The sequence below is a fragment of the Pelophylax lessonae genome (genome assembly GCF_965119305.1).
Source record: "Pelophylax lessonae genome assembly, chromosome: 1".
Taxonomy (NCBI): domain Eukaryota; kingdom Metazoa; phylum Chordata; class Amphibia; order Anura; family Ranidae; genus Pelophylax; species Pelophylax lessonae.
The window spans coordinates 128,754,710-128,768,024 of NC_138768.1; positions in this window are offsets into that span (position 1 = coordinate 128,754,710).

Here is a 13,315-nt window from a genome sequence, read left to right on the forward strand (position 1 = left end):
CTAGGGCAAAGCTGACAGCTTTTAGCTTTGGAAGAACGTTGACATTTTCCAAGATTAAGAGACCCAAAGCTCTGGAAGGAACTAAAACTGACCACAAGGAGAACGTGGGATGCCATTAGTGAATGTTACATAGATTCTGGAGAAAAGGCTTAGGATTCAGGAAGATCTGTCGGGGAGAATTCCCAGCTGACACTGGAATTTCAGATATGAGTCTCCACAAGCTGGATGTATGGACTCCTTTTTCCATTCCTATTGAAAACTCACCCTCCTTTTTCTCTATAAGACACAATAATATAAAGTCAAATACCTCCTGCTTTAATGTTTACTGGAGGATCGGCCAAAATCTTCAGGTGCCCTTGGCCTGGGCTGCTGTTAGAAATCACGGGGCCCCATACAACCTACCTGAAAGGGCCCTCACCCCCTGTCAAATGTTCTCTGATGAGCGATTCAAATGCTGACAGCTCTTCAGAGAGCAAAGCACATATGATTAAGCCCTTAATTTAATTTTGTTTTCAACCACATTTTAACCAGCCCTGGAAGGTTTACCCCCCTTCATGGCCAGGCCATTTTTTTGTGATACAAAGCAGCGTTACTTTGACAATTACACGGTCGTATGACCCAAATAAAACAGATTTCCTTTTTTCCCACAAATAAAGCTTTATTTTGGTGGTATTTGATCACCTCTGCGGTACTAAGAGCGACAATTTAAACACAAAAATATCTATTTTTTACTTTCCGCTAAAAAACACACCCAATAAAAAAAAATGTGAAAAATCAAATTTCTTCATCAGTTTAGGCCAATCTATAATCTGCTACATGTTTATGGTTGGAAAAAAAAATTCCAATAAGTGTATATTGATTGGTTTGCGCAAAAGTTATAGCATCTACAAACTATAATATATTTTTATGGAATTTTTATTTTTTTCTTTAATTGTAATGGCGGCGATCAGCGACTTAGTGCCGGTTCACACTATATCGCACTGCTCCTTCATTACATGCGATCGGATGTGCAGTGCGAATTCAGCCATACACTTTGTATGGCTAAATTCGCACCGCACCCGCACAAAAGTCGCACATGACCCTTTTTTTCAGCCGCATCAGGATCGGATCGCACAGTGGTTCACATTTGTGCGATCCGATCCTGTGCGAACTGTCAGATCGCACTGCGATATGCGATCAAACTGGGGGTGTCGTTAACATCTCATTGACACCCCCTGCGTATCGCATATGGTGTGAACTGCCAGATGTGCGTTTGTGGTGCGGGAACAGGCTGCGAATTCGCAGCCTTCCTGCATTGCACAAGTGTGACCAGCACTTAGAGCAGGACTGCCACATTGCCGTGGACGAATTGGGAAGTGACACTTTTTGGGGACCAGTGACACCAATACAGTGATCAGTGCTAAATATTATGCACTGTCACTGTACTAATGTTGCTGGCAGGGAAGGGGTTAACATCAGGCTTGATCAAAGGGTTAAATGTGTCCCTAGGGAGTGCTTGCTAACTGTATGGGGGGTGCTTCCACTATGGGAAGACAGAGATCAGTGTTCCTGCTTAGCAGAAACATAGAATCGGAAAGATTAGAGGAACTGAATTTATTCTCTCTTGAGAAGAGGAGATTAAAGGGGGGGGGGGGGCGGGGTATGATTGTAGTGATATAGAAGTTAGATAAGGACTAATTATTTATTATAATTCAAGTTATTTCCGCAACAATCGGTTCTTCCAGAGAGTTGCATTTATTGAGTCCCAGCACAAGATATTTGCAAAATCCAACAGAGTAAATATTACAATGAACAGCAGCCTTCAGAGTCCCATTCTTCCTAGCATATATTAGCAAGCATAGAGACACTACAATCCAGCATATGTCCCTGCTCTCACCTTGTTGGAGAAAGAATGTGAGAATGAAAGAATGCTTTCTTACCAAATTGCATTAACAACCCCCTTGGACCTTTTACTATTCTTTTCAAGTCTAATCTTACAATGTAATGTAAAATTTACATTTCAGAATCCCCTGTAGGTAACTGCTTTGGCCCTTTTGATATGTAAAATCTAACTTGCCTGCCAGCTGTGTTAGGACACAAATCATAGCCTACAGTGCACACCTACAGTAAGTACATATTATAAAAAAAAAAACTGTGTGTATGTATATTGATATAAAATATCCTACATAAATTATCCAACACTGATCAACATGTATACATACTGTATATAAGGGGTCCATATAGTGAACTTGATGTTAAGTTGTTCACTTTAAGGTCATCGCAGAGAACAAGGGGGCACTCTTTACGTCTAGAGGAAAAGAGATTCAGTGTTGGTATATCACATAAAAAGCCCAATAAAATACATTTACGTTTTTGGCTTTAACATGATAAAATGTGGAAAATTTCAAGGGATAAATACTTTTTCAAGGCACTGGAAATGTAAAGTCATATGTTCATTTCCACATTGTATTCCGATTTTTTCTTGCCTACGCCTAATAATCTGAATGATACTAAAGATTGTAAACTTATTTTGTTACAATCCCCACACATTTACTTCATTGAATTCTGTTACATGTATTCATTAGGCCCTGTAAGTATCATAAAACTAGTATTTGAGGTTGTGTGGACTTTATAAAAACATTATTTTATTACATCAGTTAAAAAACACACATAATATTGTGCAATTCCAAAGGCACTAAAATGCTCTCTCTTAATTGGATAAATACATAGTGATGCCAACAACTAGATGGTATAGTCTATCACATAGACCTTATGCATTTCTTGCATGTTTCGTGGCTCTTATCCGCTTCTTCAGTAGTAATAATTAGAAAGGCTCTAATTAGTACTCCTGAAGAACCACGAAACATGTAGATAAGAAATGAATAAGATCTATGTGCTAGACAATACCATCTAGTTGTTGGCATCTCTATGTATTTATCCAACTAAGAGAGAGCATATTTAGTGCCTTTGTAACTGCACAATATTTTGTGTGTTATTTTAACTGATGTAAGATAATAATGTTTTTATAAAACTTCATCTGTTGTTATCCATGGGAGTACCATTTAAGAGATTTTTATCCCATAGCACCATACATACAGCAACACATATCTGTGACACTTATACACATAATCCCCCCAAACCCCCCCCCCTCCCTTGTCATCTCCATCCCTCCCAGTGAAAAAACCCCCCAAAACAACCCCCCCCCCTTTTCAGTTTTCAACTACGGTCATATTACACTATAGTTTCCCACATGGTTTATTATTCCCCTCCCCATGCATTTTACCACATCAGTTTGTGTACCCACACACCCCACCTAGTGGCCAAACACCGATATTCCACCCACCTATTGCAGACTTTCACGCCATGCCTTTTGCCTCCCCTGAGCCACCGTCCTTATCACTGCATAAATGCCCTGTCCAAACATGGTGCACGCGTCGCCGTAGCATCCCGCATCACCGCCAGGAGTGACGTCAGGATCCCAGGACCCACGAGTGCCAGCGTTCCACCAGTTGACGGGGAGCCCACGGACACCACCGAGGCCGTCCCTGTACACATGGAGGAACCCCCCCTGCCGCTCTCACCGGGATCCACTGCCTCCACCACTAGGACCCGCTCCAGTGATGCTCCTGATGATCAACATTACTTGACTAACTGCATCTTATTCACCGAATAAATGTGAGTGTAATACTGCTGCACATACTTCAATAAATGTCTTGCTGCACTTAGAAGGCGCTGCGCTGTCTTCCCTCTTGTCTCCCCCCAGAGATCTCTTCTGTCTCTTCCGCCGACAGCCGCTACAGTGGACAGCTACCCCCTGAACTGTTTGGGGGTCCCCCTACCCCTGGTGTTTCCCTTCTCCCTTCCCCCCCTCCGCCGGGTCCCAAGGACCAGACTTTTTTGAGACCTCTTCTTGCGCCAATTCCCCACTAAACCATTGTCTCTCTACCAGAAGCCAGATTGCGCTGCATAAGAGTCTCTTCGCATTCCTTTCCCTTTTTTTCCCCCCGCCACCCCTCTCGGTTTACAAAACCTATATATCCTCCCATCATACATATACAAGTTTACCAATACATTATCTCTTCCTTCCTATTCCCCCCCCCCCCCAGTCCATGCCACACCTGCCCACTAGTCACTGACTGGCCGGACCATGTTCCCCAGAGTCTGCTTACCCACATCTCTGCACTCTACACGCCCATCCCCAGCCACAGTTCACTGGTACACATCACCTAGGTCAGCCGCAGACCTTGATATATTCCCCTCACCCACACACAAGGCCCATCGCCCACCTCACTCACACACCAACACCATACCCCTTCCCCATACCCCATCCCCAGCTCACATGCACTTCCACCAATGCAGCCCCCCAATAACATGGATCTCCTAAAGGACATAGAAGAGGCCAAGTATGAAAACCTAGAACGCCTTTTCACCTTGCTCCCCACAACTCTTTTTTCACCCCAATACAAGGTGCCCAACAACAAAATCAAAGGTTGCACCAACACCTTTAGGAAAATAGAACAACTTACATCCTCCGCCAACCACCAATGGTGGGACAAATTCTTCCTAGAACATTACATTTCCCTGGCCATAACCCCCCGTGGCCTCAGAATCCTCAAAATCTGCCCATTTCTATCCACCGAACTGGCCACGGAGTGGTCACAAGTCTTTGAATTTTGCACGAAAAAATGGATGCAACTTATTATCCAACAACGTGACGCAAAATATTCCCACATTATACAGCAACTCCACCACCACATCAACAGTCTCACGCATTACACCCCCCACATACCCACCAGATGGCTCCTTACCCTTAAAAAGCATACCAAGCTTGATGAAGACAAACTTCTCAAAACCAAGCTAGGCAAAATCCGACGAGACCTAGATGATTACAACTGTAAAAAAGTTTTCAATTGGAAAAAACCTCCGGACACCCACCCGCACCACCACCCACGAGTCACCCCCCCCACCCCTACTACCCCATGCCCTCAGCCATGCCCGCTTATACCCCCCCATCTTCTCCCCCCCAAACACAGCTGCCCCTTATACTCCACACACCCGCATCGCCCCCCCCCCACGCCCCTATTTAAACCGCGCCAGTCTCCCAAGCCCCAAAGAAGCAGAAGAACCCGTACCCGCGTAGGCTGCCCCCCCTCCAGTACCCACCCTTGTCCCCCTCCCACCCCCAAAGGCCACAAGACCCTTAAGCCACCACTGTCCACCTCCCCCAGCCCCATACTACCCACCCCAGCCAAACCACCCGGCAACTTCTGCCAAAATACATCCAGAGGACTTGACCATGCCCCAGGAATGCAGTCTCAGACACCCTCACACCCCTCCATCCATATCCCCCCATCTGCCCCCTCAATGCCCACCTCCACACTGGCAGTAGATCTTAGGCCCCCCCCGTGACCAGCAACATTTTTTAGTGCTTCCCCCCCCGCCAACCCACAACCAGACCAGGGTAAAAAGAAAACTAGACGAAGAGGAAAGCGGGGGGGGGGGGGGGGCAAACGTAGAAACCCCCAAAAGGGCGAAACTACATACACAGCCAAAATCTTCAACTTATCATCACATACCCTCTCCACCACAGAAATCTCCCTCCTAAACCGAGGTCTGAACTTAGCACCCTCCACCCTGCCCAACCCCTTCACCATATACAAGGACCTCAACTATTTCATACGCAACCTAACACTCAAACGCTACTATAACATACAATCCACCAAACAATCCTCCATCATGCTCCCCCCACCAACACAGCTCCCCACAGTCCCCCTGGACATTGACCCAGAGGGCCGCAAAATACTGGAGGAACTATACATCGATGATGACGAGGAAGACCTCTCCCTGTTCACACAACACCCGTCCTCCTCACCCCCAGTTAAACATTCCTCCTTCTAACCCAATTCTGTCTTCAACCCAGTTCATTCCAAGGGCCCATACCTTCAAACCTTCTACCAAGTGGTTTACTCTGACATCATCAAACTTTGTCAACCGGCTACCCCCACCCATTCCAAACATTCCAACCTTTCCACCGGTGAAAAACAAGCCCTCAAGCATCTCACCCAAAACCCCAACCTTGTCATTAAGACGGCAGACAAGGGTGGAGGTATAGTAATACAAAACAAAACTGACTACCTAGATGAAGCCCACAGGCTCCTCTCTGATACCTCTACCTACCATAAGCTCCACCAAGACCCCCTGATTCCATTTCAAGCTGAGGCTCGGTCCCTGACCATGCAGGCACACAAGGCCGGCATAATCAAACATGAACTGGCATTTTTCAATAAGGATTTTTTCGCCACACCATATTTTTACCACATTCCCAAGATTCACAAAAATTCCACCAACCACCCCGGCAGGCCTATAGTAGCCGCCATGGACAGCCTAACCAGCCCCTTCTCCCAATACGTTGACCAATTCCTCCAACCCCTAGCCCAAAACCTCCCAGCATACATCAGAGACGGAGTGTACCTCCTTGAACAACTCTCCCACTACTCCTGGGAATCATCCTACATGTGGGCATCCCTTGATGTCAACTCCCTATATACCTCCATCCCCCATGACGTAGGCCTCAGAGCCGTAACCTACTTCCTCATGGATGATCCCACCATCAACCCTCAATAAGCCAACTTCATCAGCAAAGCCACAGAATTCTGCCTCCAAAAAAACTACTTTGAATTCAATGGTGAGTTTTTCCTCCAGGTCAATGGCACAGCTATGGGGGCTAATTTTGCCCCCAGCTATGCCAACCTCACCATGGGTTATTGGGAAACCAACCACATTTGGCACAATAATCCGTTCGCCGCCAACATCATCTACTACGGTCGATACATAGATGACATCATTGTCATCTGGGACGGCCCCGAGTCTCTCTTCCAACTGTTCGTCAACCACTGCAATAACAACACTTAAAACCTCTCATTCACCTCAGTATGCGACCCCACAGAACTCGCCTTTTTAGACCTCCTATTATACCACCAAGATAAACACATATTGGCCAAGAATTACACTAAGCCCACTGCGGGCAATTCTTTCCTACACTTCCAAAGCTGCCACCACCCAAGATGGATCTCAAATATCCCCAAAAGCCAATTCTGCCGACTCAGAAGAAATTGCACCAAAGAACATGACTACACCGAACAGAGCGGCCTACTAACCCAAAAATTTGTTGAAAAAGGTTACCCCCAACCCCTCATCAATGAAGCTTACTCCCAGTACACAAACATCCCTGCCCCCACGCCTAAAGACGCACCCACAACACAGCCCATACGCTTCACCACCCAATTCCATGTCAAATTTCGCAGAATGGAACAGATCCTTACCAAACACTGGCACATCCTATTGGAAGATCCCCACCTAAAATCCACCATCCCCCCAAAGCCTAAGGTATCCTACCGAAAGGCCAGAAGCATCAAAACTCTTGTAGCACCGAGCAAACTAAAACGAGAACAAAAACCCCCCACAGCCACCCTATGCCTTTTCCCGCTTGTTGGGATGTATCAATGCCGCAAAGCCCTTTGCCTCACCTGCAAGCACATACAACATGGACAAAAAGAATTCAACGTAAAAGGCAAAACATACACCATCAAATATTTCCACAACTGCTCATCTGAATACGTGATCTACTGCCTCACCTGCCCTTGTGGCCAGTTCTATGTAGGGAGAACCATCCGGACCCTAAGAAAGCGATTTGGCGAACACCGCCGCCTAGTCGAGGCCGGAAAGGACAAACATAGTGTGCCCAGACATTTTGCCGAACACCATGAGAAATCGTCCACAGGTCTGCGTGTCTGGGTCATCGAGTCCATCCCCAACTCATTCCCACAAACGGAACGTTACAAGCGACTTTGTCGCAGAGAAACGTTCTGGATCTACACACTTGACACCCTCGCGCCTGGAGGCCTTAACGAGGAAATGGAAACCAACACCTTACTGTAATGCTTCTCCATGCACCCCACCCACCTTCTTTCCATGCCCCCCGCTAACCCCCCCCCCCTCATGAGACAACACACCACCCTTCCATTCCCCCCCCGGATTAAACCGCCCGTGAAAACAAAAACACCCACAACCCCCCCCCAAACAGCTACAACCACAACCAAAACCATCCCCAAGCCACCACCCCCCCCCCCCCATCGCCTGTTGCAAAAGTTCGGATTTGATATTTATTGATTTGTGCGTTTTTTTTTTTTTTTAGACAACACACCACCCTTCCATTCCCCCCCCCCGATTAAACTGCCTGTGAAAACAAAAACCCCCACAACCCTTCCCCCCCCCCCAAAACAGCTACAACCAAAACCATCCCCAGTTGTTGATTCATGCGTTTTTTTTTAATCATCACATCTTCCCCTCCTCCACCCCCCCCCCCCAACACCCAACATGTCCTTCCCCCCCCCCCCAATATGTCCCCGTGCCCAAACCATATGCCCTATTTTTATCCCATAGCACCATACATACAGCAACACATATCTGTGACACTTATACACATAATCCCCCCAAACCCCCCCCCCCTCCCTTGTCATCTCCATCCTTCCCAGTGAAAAAAAAAAACCCAAAACAAACCCCCCCCTTTTCAGTTTTCAACTACGGTCATATTACACTATAGTTTCCCACATGGTTTATTATTCCCCTCCCCATGCATTTAACCACATCAGTTTGTGTACCCACACACCCCACCTAGTAGCCAAACACCGATATTCCACCTATTGCAGACTTTCACGCCATGCCTTTTGGCTCCCCTGAGCCACCGTCCTTATCACTGCATAAATGCCCTGTCCAAACATGGTGCATCCACGGCCTGAAGAAGGAGCGTATGCTCCGATAACGCGTCGCCGTAGCATCCCGCATCACCGCCAGGAGTGACGTCAGGATCCCAGGACCCACGAGTGCCAGCGTTCCACCAGTTGACGGGGAGCCCACGGACACCACCGAGGTCGTCCCTGTACACACGGAGGAACCCCCCCTGCCGCTCTCAGCGGGATCCACTGCCTCCACCACCAGGACCCGCTCCAGTGATGCTCTTGATGATTAACATTACTTGACTAGCTGCATCTTATTCACTGACTAAATGTGAGTGTAATACTGCTGCACATACTTCAATAAATGTCTTGCTGCACTTAGAAGGCGCTGCGCTGTCTTCCCTCTTGTCTCCCCCCAGAGATCTCTTCTGTCTCTTCCGCTGGCAGCCGCTACAGTGGACAGCTACCCCCTGAACTGTTTGGGGGTCCCCCTACCCCTGGTGTTTCCCTTCTCCCTTCCCCCCCTCCCCCGGGTCCCCAGGACCAGACTTTTTTGAGACCTCTTCTTGCGCCAATTCACCACTAAACCAAAGACTTTTGGTGCGCTTTCAGAAAATGCAGAAAAAAAACTATAGAACTGCAGCAATAACTGCAAGTAAAATGTAGGAAGACCCCCTTTACATTACACAGCCCCCGTACCCCTGAACCCCTTTACATTACACAGCCCCCCCATTGGAAACCTTTTTTTTTTTTTTTTTTTTTTTTAAAGCCCGTGGTGTGTGAAACACACTCAAAAGACTTACACCCGGTGCATAAAAAAGTGCACACACGCAAACGTGAACACACAAAAAGTGCACAAGGCGTACACACATGGCCCTCCTCCGAAGAGGAAGGGCCCTGACCCTGATCCCCCGGGGCGCGAAGCTCCTGACAGGGACTGAGGTACTCACTTAGGTCCACCCAGCCGAAGCCGGGCAGACCCCATTCTTCAGGGGGACTGCCGAAACAGCCCACCCCGAGTACTAGGTAGGGCTCCCCCGAAGGGAGACCCCATGGGGGAGGGCGAACTAAGCCAAAAGGCCATATCCACCCCCTCCCAAGACTTACAGGGCAGGCCCGAGGACCTACGCCATCCAAGTCGTGCAGTGACAAAACAACCAAAAAGGGACATACGTGAACACACAAACAAAGAAAAACAGAGTGGGGAAAAGGGAAGTGGAGAAGTGCTGGGTAGTGCCTAAGTGCTAGACCTCGGCAGGCCCCCCGGCCAGGAATAAAAAATTCCTCTGGTGTTGGCCAAAAGGCCCACCCCAAGAGGCAGGTGCAGAAAAAGTGTGATGGTGCAGTGACCAAGGTGCCACAAAAACTCAGGTGAGCTGCCCCTCACCAGTGAAATTGAGGCACCCCTGGGCTGCCACCCCAGGGGCACGTACACCACGGGCTTTTTCGGTCAAATCCCTCTACAATGCAGACACCCCCCCCCCAATAGAACCACTTTACAATACAAGCCCCCCCCAATAGAACCCCTTTACAATGCAGACAACCCCCCTCCAATAAAACCCCCCTACAATGCAGACCCCCTCCCCCCCAATAGAACCCCTTTACAATACAATCGCCCCTCCCCCTCCTACCTTATTAGGAGGAGAGCAGAGAAGGAGGAACTGTTCAAAGCAGAGAATGGGAGAGAGTCTCACCGTCACACTCACGAGCCCTGCATACACAGCGGTCAGCGGGAAATGCCGAAGTTAACTGTGCTAGTTAATGAGCAGGTGATTGGTTGATAGGCAGTCCTAGCAGGCAATCGCATTCTCATTATCTAGCACAGTTAACTCCGACAGTGCCCGCTGTGTATGCAGGGCTCGTAAGTGACTGTGAGTCTCTCTCCCATGCTCTGCTTTATACAGTTTCTCCTCCTCTCCTGTGTCAGCGAGCAGCGGAGGCAGTCCGGCGGCCGGCCCCGGGTGTCACCCTGGTGCTCCCTGACACCCCCCTAATGTGTGGCACCCGGGGCAGACCTCCCCCCCCTCCGCCCCCCCTGTTGGTACGACACTGATTGTATGCATTGTTATTAGAATGTTGATAATATAAAATGAATGTGTATGCTTTGACCATAAATTTCCATCAAAGTGTTACTAAACCCAGGACCCTTTACCACAAAGATCTTCAATAAAAGATCTGAGGGATTCTATGAGTCTGTACAGCCGCAAATCAGTGTTGTGAAAGCTGGTGGCTGGTAATTGTAGTTCCACATAGGTGAAAGACTAAAACCACAGTTAATACAAACATATAAATTGTTTATTGGTCCAACAACAAACTTAAAAAGAATAAAAAAGGCTCATGTGTAAACAGACTGGACTGTGAAGTGATGGAGGTGAGATAGGAGGTCGTCTTCGCAGGTAAAACCACTCATTCTCCCAGATGGAAAAAAGCAGATGCTATGTAAAGGATTTGGTGAAGAGCCCAATAAGACTATGCATGCATCATACATACTAGGTGAAGTAGAACTGGGGAAATCCATAGCGGAGAAGGATCTCGGTGTTCTGGTAGATCATAAGCTTAATAATAGCATGCAATGCCAAGCTGCGGTTTCCAAAGCAAGCAAAGTCCTTTCTTGTATTAAAAGAGGCATGGACTCCAAAGAGAGAGATATCATTTTGTCCCTGTACAAATCATTAGTAAGACCTCATCTGGAATATGCAGTTCAGTTTTGGGCACCAGTTCTTAAAAAGGATATCGGGGAACTGGAGAAAGTGCAGTGAAGGACAACCAAACTGATAAGAGGCATGGAGGAGCTCAGCTATGAGAAAAGATTAGAGGAACTGAATTTATTCTCTCTTGAGATCAGTGCTTTTTTTTCTCAGAGAATAGGTGCAGGAACTCCCCTTTTCTAAGTCACTTCGTATCTCCGCTCCCTACACACCTCCGAGCACTGACCCTCGGTTCTACCCCTACCCACCTCCGTGCACTGACCCTTGGTTCCACCCCCACCCACCTCTGAGCACCGTTCCTTGGTTCCACCCCCTATCCAACTCCCAGTATGGCCCCTTTTAGAGAATATAGAGCCAAGTATCATTTTGTTGTGTTAAGTAATGTATATGGAATTTGGTCATGATAACAAGACAAGCAATAAAATAGATCCTAGCCAGCAGCAATAGACCCCACCCCAGCAGCAATAGACCCCCCCTCCCAGGAAACAATAGACCCCCCCCAGCAGCAATAGACTCCCTCTGGCAACAAAAGACCCCCCAGCAACAACAACAAATCTCCCAGCAGCCAGCATCAATAGACTCCCCAGCAGCCAGCAACAGGAGACTCCTTCCTAAACAGTAGATCCCTTCCAGCAACAATTGACCCCACAGTAACAAAGAATCCTCCACCAGCAACAATTGATTGCCATGCAAAAATAGATCCCCTCCAGCAACAATAGATACTCCAGCAGCCAGCATCAGTGAACCCTCCCTTCACACCCCAGCACCCCTTGCCATTGCAAACATTCAGTGCTAGAGGTGCCGAAACTGCGTTCCCCCGCGTTCCCACTAAAAAAAAAGCCCTGCTTGAGATTAAGGGGGGATATGATCAACATGTATAAATACATAAGGAGTCCATAAAGTGAACTTGGTGTTGAGTTGTTCACTTTAAGGTCAACACAGAGGACAAGGGGGCACTCTTTAAGTCCAGAGGAAAACAGATTTCGTCTCCAAATACGGAAAGGTTTCATTACCGTAAGAGCTGTGAAATTGTGGAATAGACTCCCTCCAGAGGTGGTTCTGGCTAGCTCTCTAGATTGCTTTAAAAAAGGCCTGGATTCTTTCCTGGGTGTACTTAATTAAGTGGGTACTAAATTTTTTTTAGGTAAAGTTTATCCAGGGAATATCCGATTGCCTCTCGCGGGATCAGGAAGGAATTTTTTTCCCCTGCTGTAGCAAATTGGATCATGCTTTGCTGGGTTTTTTTTTCCCTTTCTCTGGATCAAGTGCGGGTATAGGATTGTGTATATGGGATTGTATGGTTGGGTTTTCAATACTGTTTTTTTTTTTTTATTGGTTGAGCCAGATGGACTTGTATCTTTTTTCAACCTGACTAACTATGTAACTATGTAACCACTTTGATGGACTGCTGGCACAATGTGGAAAGGCCAGAAATATATTTTGCAGGCAAGGATGCAAAAAGGCACAAAAAGCCAGGAATGTATTTGGCAGCCAAAGATGACATGAAGCTGTGCAGCAAGGCCGTGGGATCTCTGATCAATCTCAGGACAATTCTGGGAGACTCAGGCAGAGGATGGGTAGCCGAAGCTTCCGGACGGCGCACCAGATGCAATGTCACGTCCGCTGTGGTCACTGAAAGTGGTGCATGTTGGGACACCAGGGGATAGCAACAATGTTTCGTGGAGTAATCTCTCAGAAGGCTATCGTCATGACGAAGCATTTCGAGCGTGGCCCATCTTCAGTTTATAAACCCAGGACCCTGCAGCCACTATATCTGGTCTCCCACAGTACACAGAACATTGAAATGCAATAGTTTTAGTAAATACCTTTTCTCATCACTAGTTAGAGCAGTCTTGTGACTTCTATCAGTGTCCAGCCAAGCACTGGTTAAAG